This window comes from Suricata suricatta, chromosome 6 (assembly GCF_006229205.1).
Source record: "Suricata suricatta isolate VVHF042 chromosome 6, meerkat_22Aug2017_6uvM2_HiC, whole genome shotgun sequence".
Taxonomy (NCBI): domain Eukaryota; kingdom Metazoa; phylum Chordata; class Mammalia; order Carnivora; family Herpestidae; genus Suricata; species Suricata suricatta.
The window spans coordinates 26438121-26447473 of NC_043705.1; the positions used below are offsets into that span (position 1 = coordinate 26438121).

At 50.9% G+C, this 9353-nt stretch overlaps 1 long non-coding RNA gene across 1 annotated transcript; it reads right to left on the reverse strand.

The window, feature by feature from the left end:
• Nucleotides 1-2373: 2373 nt before the first annotated feature.
• LOC115293988 lies at nt 2374-8706 on the reverse strand. Its single transcript, XR_003909696.1, has 3 exons — nt 8692-8706; nt 3813-3879; nt 2374-2392 (listed from the first exon to the last, which is right to left on the reverse strand). It is a non-coding gene; the product is annotated as an uncharacterized LOC115293988 (long non-coding RNA).
• Between the last annotated feature and the right edge of the window lie 647 nt (nt 8707-9353).

Genomic DNA, 9353 nt, shown 5'->3' on the forward strand with positions numbered 1-9353 from the left:
GCACGAGCAGGCTCTCAGAGATATGCCAGCTGAGGGACCGAGAAGAGAAGCAGGAGACCAAGGGAGTTCCACCAAGGTCCCAGACCAGCCTGGGGGCATAAGGAGGCTTCCTTAGGCAGAGGATGCCAAGGCTGGGTCTTGAAGAAACAGCAGGTGTTGGCTCAGTTAAGAAGGAGGAGCTGAGGAGGCCTTGCCTAAGCCAAGTCTCACCTGCAAAGTTCAAGAGAGCTGATGTCAGGAGAACCACAGAAGGAGTGGGCTGCTACATCCTCAGCCCCGCCCCCGACCGAGTGCCTGGGGCTCTGCTGTCATCACTGCCCACAGCTCCTTCAGGGCGTCCCCTCCGATCTCCCCCTTGACCCTGTCAAAGCCCCCAGGGCTGGCTGATGCGGCATGTTGGCCTTCATCACTTAGCTCGTTTTCCTGTCTCTGCTGTGCTGTTGAATGTCCTGTTTATTAGGGTACAGCCACAGCCCCTCATAAAGAATATGCAGTCACTGCCCCCAGGGACCAAGGGAGAAAGAGGCCACAGCATCCAGCTGTGAGGTCTGGCTGGCTCGGTACCTGGAGGACGTGCTCAGGGTCATGGCAAGAGTGAGGAAGTTTAGTTTCCGAAATTTTTTTTCCAATCTAAATACGCATGATTTTCCTGAATGATCTAGCTCTGTTCTGAGATGCAGTCTCCCAGAGTGAAAGGCTTTGTGTTTGTCTCATTTCTATGCAATGTTTCAAAAAAAGTAATTAATGGATTCACATAGTTCACAACTCCTGAAAAGATTAAAAGAAGCAGAGTGAAAAGTCTCTCTCCCCCTTCCCATCAGGTAAGGGCCTGTGTCCTGGACATCTTTCAGATATTCTTTTTTTTTTTTTTTTAACTTTTATTCATTTTTTGAGAGAGACAGAGACAGAGCACAAGTAGTGGAGCGAGTAGAGAAAGAGAGGGAGACACAGAATCCAAAGAAGCTCCAGCCTCTGAGCTGTCAGCACAGAGCCCGATGTGGGGCTCGAACCCATAAACCATGAGATCATGACCTGAGCCGAAGTCAGATGCTCAACCAACTGAGCCACCCAGGCGCCCCTTTCCAGATGCCCTTTCCGCAAGTACAAGCAAGCCTGAACATACAGCTTGGCCATACCCTCCTCTTCCCTAAACACTGTCTTGCGCCTTGTGTTGTGAAGGTGTCCTTAAGACCAGCAGCTCACGCTCTCCCCAGCGGTTTCTCACTCTTAAAATTATGCCCCCTGTCCTATGATATTTCACACAACTAGCCCCAGCCACCACAACAGATATTTCATACCCTTCATGCATGACACTTTTCACATATGCTTTACAAATGTGCGTCTTCATTCTGAACCGAATGTCGTAGGAAATATGTCTTTTCCACATGGCCGCGACTATAATATAAAAAGCATTTTCTCCCTCCCTTGGCCCCAGGGGGGCACTAGATCATGAAAATGGAGAAGTGAAGAGAAAATGAGAAATCCTGCCCGCAGAGCTCTCTCTCCAAGCGGTTTGCCAGAGGCTCCCTGGGACCGTGTCACCTCCTGAAGCGTAAATCACCACCGAGGCCTCTGCTGACGTTGTCACCCAGTGGCCTAGTGCGTGGCTATTTCTGTTTGGTGGCCGTTGACTCAGAGCATCCACATTGTGTAAGCATTGTCTGCTTGTCCACCTCGATGCCGGCTGCCAGGGGGCCTGCTCCTTGGATGGGCATGTGCTCCCCCTCGGGGTTTCTGCTTGAGGCCCAGGACCACTGTGCAGTCATGCAGAGACAGCCCCGCTGCTGACGGGCTGGCTACAGACCAGGGGACACCTCCGGCACCTGTAAATGAAGCCCACAGTCTCTCCGCCCACCTCGGCAGGCCTGTGAGAGCGTTAATACCAGCCGGTGTCTGGCCCGCCTGGACGCCTGGGAGCCTGGCTGACACCCCAGGGCCAGAGCTTGGCAAATGCATGCCTTTCTTTCCCTCCCTCTCCTGTCCCTCTAACCTCCAACACGCACACGGATAAGAGTGCTCCCAAGAAGCAAAATTTCCCGCAGTCTCTTGCTCTGGGATACTTAATCTGGAAGCCCTCTGCGGAGAAAGTGTATCGTTAGTGAGTGCCAGGAAGCGCTGTTGGGCAAGTTTTGTGCGCTCCAAAAAGGTCTTGCTTGTACCTATATTTTGTATGGACTTAAATTTTCAGAGTAGTTTTAGAGTCACAGCAAAATCAAGCAGAAAGCACAGAGAGTTCGCCATAGCCTTCGCCAGGCCTTGACACACAGCTTCCGCCACTGTCAACATCCTTCACCACAGTGGCCGTGTGTCATCATCTTTGAACGTGCCCTGACCCATCACTGTCACTCAGGGCCCGTAGTTTCCGTAGGGTTCGCTCTTGTTGTGGTATGTTCTGTGGGTTTGGAAAAATGTATAATCACAGGCAACAGCATTGTAACATCATACAAAACAGTCTCACTGCCCTCAAAAAATCTCTGTGATTGGGGCTCCTGGGTGGCTCAGTCGATTAAGCCTCTAGCTCTTGAATTCTGTTCAGGTCATGATCTCACAGTTTGTGAGTTCAAGTCCCACATTGGGCTCTGTGCTGACAGCGCGGAGCCTGTTGGGGGCTCTCTCTCTCTCCCTTCCTCTTTCTCCACCCCTTCCTCGCTTGCTCGCTCTCTCAAAAATAAATAAATAAACAAACCTTTTTTAAAAAACCTCTGTGCTCTGCCAATTCACATCTCCTCCCGTAAACCTTGGCAGCCAGGATGTTTTCCCTGTCTCTGTAGTTTGCCTTTTCCAGAATGTCATACAGGCGGCATTGTGCCATACATAGCCTTTTCAGACCAACTTCTTTTACTGAGTAATACACATTTAAGATTCCTTGATGCTTTTCCACAGCTTGCTAGCTCATGCCCTTTTGGTGCCGAGAAATGATGCATTGCCTGAATGTATCGCCCCCTGAGGAGCATCGTGGCTGCCTCTGGTTTGGGGCAAGTATGAGTAAAGGTGCTAGAGACCTCCCCGAGTAGGTTTTTGGGTGGATGTGAGCTGTCGACTCACTTGAGTCCGCAGCAAGGCTCGGGCCTGCCGGGTTTCTGGCTGTGTATTTGGAGGACGGGGTACCCAGTGGGACAGCCCATACTCAGCCAGCTCCCCGGGACCCTAGCAGAGGCCCTCCTCTGTCAGGGCCAGAACTGCCTCCACTGCACGGCTTCAGAGTCCACCTCCTGTCCCTTTTGGTGGCATTAGCCCAGTCCATCTTAGGGTGGGTGGACAGGTGGTGGGGAGATGTCAGTGAGCAGGACTGCGTTTTTCCCCCTCCATCCCTGTCATTCTGTACTCCACAAGTTCAAGGCCCTGCAGGATGTTTTGGTATGAACTGAATCCTGCCCCCTCCCCCGAACACCAGGATTTAAAAAAAAATCCAGAACATGACATTTCATTCATTTCTGGTATTTTCTGTTGTCATTGGAATAGAATGACTGTCAAGAGTTTTATTTATTTATTTGTTTATTTATTTTGAGAGAGACTGAGCATTACGAGGAGGAGAGGGGCAAAGAGAGAGAGGGAGACACAGAATCTGAAGCAGGCTCCAGGCTCTGAACTGTCAGCACAGAGCCCGATGTGGGCCTGGAACTCTTGAACCAAGAGATCACGACCTGAGCCAAAGTCAGATGCTCAACCAACTGAGCCACCCACGCCCTGCTATCAGGACTCTTACTTCAGTGTTGCAAACACAGACCCTCATCAGCATTCAAATGGGTTATGGTGATTTACCTCTGGGGAATCACCGCCCCCCCCCCAAGGAGCCCTAGGGCAAGTCCTACCTTTCAGGGACCCCAGATGAGCCAAGCAACCAGGACTTTGCCCTTTCTGTCTCATGGATTCTCTGTCCTCAAAGAAAAAAATGGGTAACTAGCGTTGGACTGCAGAATGTGGTATTTTAAACATTCTATGCTGTCAAGGTTTGAAAACCAGGGACCTGCAAGTATAAACCTTGCTCGCAGGTTCTCTTGAAAAGTCAGAAAAGGAGGCCCCTGGGGGCTGGTGTTCACCCTCAGGGTGAGCTGAGCACTCGTCCCCAGGCCCCCCAGCTTGTGTCGGGATCTATTTTATGTTCTAGGCTCCTGTAAGCCTTTCGTTTGCAGCCCTTATGTGAGGCGTATTCGCCGAGATGTGATTTTTCTTCAGTGGTAAGTCGCCAAAGGACCAAATAACAAAATCACTGCAAAGTAGCAAAGACTGGCAAGCGAGTGGGTGGCCTTCTAGACTGGGGGCTTTTGGGTCCCTAGCCGTGACAACACTTTACAACATCAAGCAATTTGATTGCTTCAATAACCCGATAAAGCCAGGGCCGTTCTTGCCTTCATTTTACCGATGGGGAAAACTGAGGCACTGAGAAGTTAGGTCTCTCACCCACGGTCACACGATGATAAGCATGATGCCTCCCAAGTCTTGTGCCTTTAACGACCCCACACGCTGCCTCCTTAGAAAGATGCTCTGAGGGCTAAATGGGACCTCTCGGGAAAGCAGGACCTGGTCCTGGGAGTGGAGGGGAGCTCCTTAGGATCTCCCAAGAACCCACACGGGGAACAGGGGGTGCTCCTCAGGACTCAGGTCAGCTGCCTCTCAGGGTAATGATCTGGGGGGAAGCTGGCCGGTGCCTGGAGGAAGACCTCCGAGCCCCCAAGCCCCACTCTGACCTCAAGGCAGGCGGACCCAGCTTCCCCCCGGCCTGTGTATCCTTCCCGGTCTCAGCCGCTAGGACGGGCTGCCACGTCCTGTGTCTCCTGTGTGTTAAGTCCTCTACGTTCACTGTCTCCTTTAACCCTCCTGATGACCATATAATGTCAATCTGTCGCCCCCATTTTATGGAGGCGTAAACTGAGGTTTAGAGAGTTTCCTTCACTTGCCTCAAGTCACAGAGCTCATCAGTGAGAGAGCAGGCCATGAACACAGTCCTAGACCGTCAGTCCCCACCACTTCTCTCTCCAAAGCCGGCCCTTGCTCCTGCCTTCTGCTTCCCTCTGTTGTGATTTCTGGCCCAGCTCCCAAGTAGCGCCACAGCCCCTCCCCCCCTCTCTGAACCAGGGCCTGCCTTTACCCTCATGTCTCCATTCATTCATTGATTGGATCCAGCTTTTTATTGTCATGTTCAAATCTGCCATGATATTCATTGGCCATTTGACCCATCCGTTTTTTTAAATGTTTATTTATTTTTTCATTTTATAATACTCTTTATTCGATTAAAGAATTTTCCTTCTTTGTGTACACTGGAATGTTATATTCCCTATGTATTTTACAGGGTTACAAAACGTCTCTCATTTTAAATATTACCCCAAAAGTAATTTCAGAAAAAACAAAGTTGTGAAACTAAACTTAGGACAAGCAACTTTCAAACAAAACTGGATTAATAAGATTTCTTGCCTATTGAACTACACCAACGATCTCTTGTCCCAGTCCCCTTCCTCAAAAAACCCTCATGTGGAAACCAAGCCAGAGATAAGGACGCTTCCCTGATGCAGTTAAGGAAAGGGAAAGGCCAGAAACTTCTTTGGCAGTCAGTCCTGTCCCGGCCGTCTGTGCGGACAGCACGCTCTCTGCAGGGGGCGCCAGACGCTGTCCCCGTGGGAGTGGGACTCTCCAGCCAGCTGGAAGGCAGGCCAGCCAGCCCCCTGGCCCGCCGCCCCCTGCCTGCGGCTGCAGCAGCTCCACTTGCATACGAAGTGCCATACTGGGTTAAAAAACCAAAGCGGGGCTGCCGAGGAGTCTTCTCCACTGCACGAGTCACGGATGAGGGAGGAGAAGGAAGATCTAGAGACAGAGAAAGCTGGAAGGGACCGGTGACAGCCAGGAAGAAGGAGGTGGTGACATCGAGGCAATGTGAATGGATTACGAAGACCATGAGCTCTTACGTTTTATTTCAGGTGCTCAGAAGCACCAGAAGCTTCGGTAGCAGACACGATCACCTGCGGACGTGAAAGCCCTGACCGGACAGGCAGGGCCATTCTCGTCTCAAGCAGGGCTGCCATCGGAGAGCTGCTTCTCAGCTGTCGTGAACAGGGACACGGGGGGGTCACAGTGCTGGAGGGACAGGGCTGGAAGGAAAACAACTTGGCGAAGGGACGGAGGGATGAGTGCATGGAGGAAAACGACAAAGGACGTCCTTGTCTTTAACTTCTAGACCTCCTGCCCCGTGAGCAGTTCGCCTGCATAGCCTGCAGTCGAGAGAGGGTTAGATCAACGGTTTCCAGGAGGGCCAATACAATGTCTGTACACAGATGATCCCAGCACTTGACTGAATGTACAGAAAGGACAAAATCAAAGTTAAGGAGTTTAAAAGATTAAAATTTGGAGAGAAAAAGAGGGGAGAAAACGTGCAGAGAAAACGTTTTAAAAACAAAGTATGAAGGTAACTGTGTTCCGGGGTTGAAAGAAAAGGAGCAGTGCCTGGCGAGGGCAGAGAGCTGCCAGCCGGGGCGCTCTGGGGACAGCGTGCCTCCTGCTGGCCAGCGAGACCTGCCAAAGAAATCCGCGGCCTTTCCCTTTATGTCGGAGTCTGTCTTTGCCAAAGACCGTCTCTGACACTTAAACACGGAGGGTGAGTGGAGGGTCCCTGCGCGCAGAGAACCGTGCACTGTACCAGAAAAAAGGGGTCTCCAATGGCTTGTAGATTTGGAAAAGCTCTTCAGCCACTGTTGGCTTCTTCTTTATTAATTTGACATTTTTCCTTTCTGCTTCCCTCTCCTCGGTCTTACAGGATCTCATACTTATCCACTAGGAAAGTGGTCTCTGTGGAAACTATCGCTTCTCGGCCTTTTGGCTAAGATCAAGTGTAAATGTTTATTTACTGATTTGGGGGGAAGGGGCAGTGAGAGAGAAAGAATGAAAGAATCCTAAGCAGACTCCATGCTGATAGCCCAGAGCCTGATGTGGGGCTTGATCCCACAGCCCATGAGATCATGACCTGAGCTGAAATCAAGAATCAGATGCTTAATCAACTGAGCCCTGCATCAATTTTGAGAGAAACCATACAATTTCCTACTATGATTATGTTCTCCTCTCTTTTGCCTTTTAATCCTTTTAATTTAGTCAAATTCTGCCTTATCTATGTTGAGATCAAGCTATCAGACCCCGCCATCTCCCCGATGACGCCCCTGTGCCTTACTAACTACTCCGCTCATGATGTCGTGACATCGTGTTTCCACGTCTGCCTGCTTCGTTGGTCTCTATCCCATCTAATTTTCTGATAGTTTGGTTTAGGTGTAGTTTCTTCCATTCAGTAATTTAACACACACGTATCGAGGACCTGCTGTGTGCTGAGCACTGGTCTGGGCCTGAGGATTCAGCAGGGAACTTCTGGGTTCACACATTCATTTCTTACAGCGCTTGTAACAAACTAACACAGATGCTAAACCCATGCTATTCTGGAAGCCGGAAGTCCGGAATTAGTATCATTGGGCTGAAAGGTGTCAGCAGAGCCATATTCCCTTCTTTTCCTCCTCTACAAAGCAGAGACACAGCAGTGACTACTGTCTTCCACATTGTCATGAAGATGCAGAGCTCCAACGGGCAAAGAGCTTAGAGCAGGCTCTGAGACTAGGAGATTAGAAATGTTAGCTGCTGTTGTTTGAGTCTTAGTTTCTCAAGGAAACAACTATGAGAGCAAGCCATTGCTTTGTCTTTCTGAAAAGGGGAAAAAATAACTAATAGGAAATTTGGTTGTATATATATGTGTGTGTGTATATATATATATATATATATAAATATATATATATTTGGGTGTGTGTGTGTGTGTGTGTGTGTTTGTGTGCGCGTGTGTGTGCCACAATGCTGTTTGGGATGGAGAGCTCCCGGCCAACCAAATAAAAATACCTGAGAGTTCTGTTTGGTAGAATCACATGAAAGGCAGTCGGCACTCAGGGGACACCTGAGTCTCTGGCCAGTTTGCTTGCAGAAATATGAAGGAAGCAATTTTCCTCTCAGGGACTCAGAAAGTGGGACTTTTCTGGCACTGAGGAAGGGAACATGGCTGGACTCCCCTTCTGGAGGAGATGCTAGCCTAGGGCCCCAGGGGGTGGAGTCAGAGGAACCTGGGCCAGGCTGGCTTTAGGGCTTTGAGCCTGGCCATAGCCAGGAGCTAGTTATGGGTATTCTGTGGCTCCTGTTATTCGTTCAAGCAAGTCTGGTCCTTTTGGGTTTGGGGGGGTATTCAGGGGGCATCCCTGGCCACGTTTAGGGTAAGGTGGTCTGGCATCAAATGGAACCTAGGAAGTCTTGTTATGAGGTGGCAAGAGCTCACGGGAGAAAAGAAGAGTGGGGAGCATGATCAGGAGGTGGCACAAAGTGGAGCTGTAGCCAAGATTTGGTGGAAGGGCAGATTCAACCCGCAGACCCCCAGAAACACTGGGGGACGAACCTGATGCAAGCTGGCCATGCTCGGGGCATGTAGGGTGAAGGCTGGGTTTCTTGTGCTCTTTGGGCACAAAAGAGAAGCCTGACCCTTGGGAGCAGGGGGTTCTGGGTTACAGATATGATTTGCATCTTCCCAGGAACCTTATGATCATGGAGCTTGTGTTTAAGGTGGGGACACTAAAGGCACAGAGAAAGTAGCATGCCTTTAGTCACCCAGCTAGTCAGTAGCAGAGTTGAGTCTGTCTGGCCCCAAAGCCTTCTGGTCTCCCAGAGAGGAGAGGAGGCTCTTACCTCGGCTCCGCTGCACTTGCCATCGTTGAATTCTGCCCTAGAGAGAATTCCTGCCCTAGAGAAGCTGGTGGAAGAGAAGCCCTTCCTGGATATTCTCAACGCCATCCAGGACTTGCTATTCACTCCTGGGCATTACTCTTCTTTGCTCAGTGAGGCGACCACATTTGCTGGTGATTGCGAGGCAGGCAGCGTGCAGGGTTTGGAGCGTGCACTCCGGAGAAGCATCGCAAGTCGCAGTTGACATCACAGAGGTAGGGGCGGCAGGGCGGTAGGGGCGGTAAGGGCAGGCGCTCTGGGTCCCGCGCCTCCGTCAGTCCTTTCCTGCCAGTCTGCGATGCTGCCTGTAGATGGCGCTCCGACCTCGCTCCCTGCCCTCTCCGGGCCTGCGATCCCAGTGTCAGCCTGCCGATCCGGGTCAGTGGGAGGCGCTAGACTTTCAGAGTTCGAGCTGCCTCTTCCCTGCTATCCTTTAAGGGACACTATGAGACACCTGCTGAAACACAGGGCCTGTGCTGTGTGCTCGGTGTTCACGGTCCAATGAAGAGGACAAATAAGGCCATTGCTATTCAGTGCGACCACGTCTAGGACAGTAGAATTGGGAGAACACTGAATTCCTGGGCTAGGTGGCCTTGCACCGTCTGGGGTCAAGGCTGGAGTTGGTA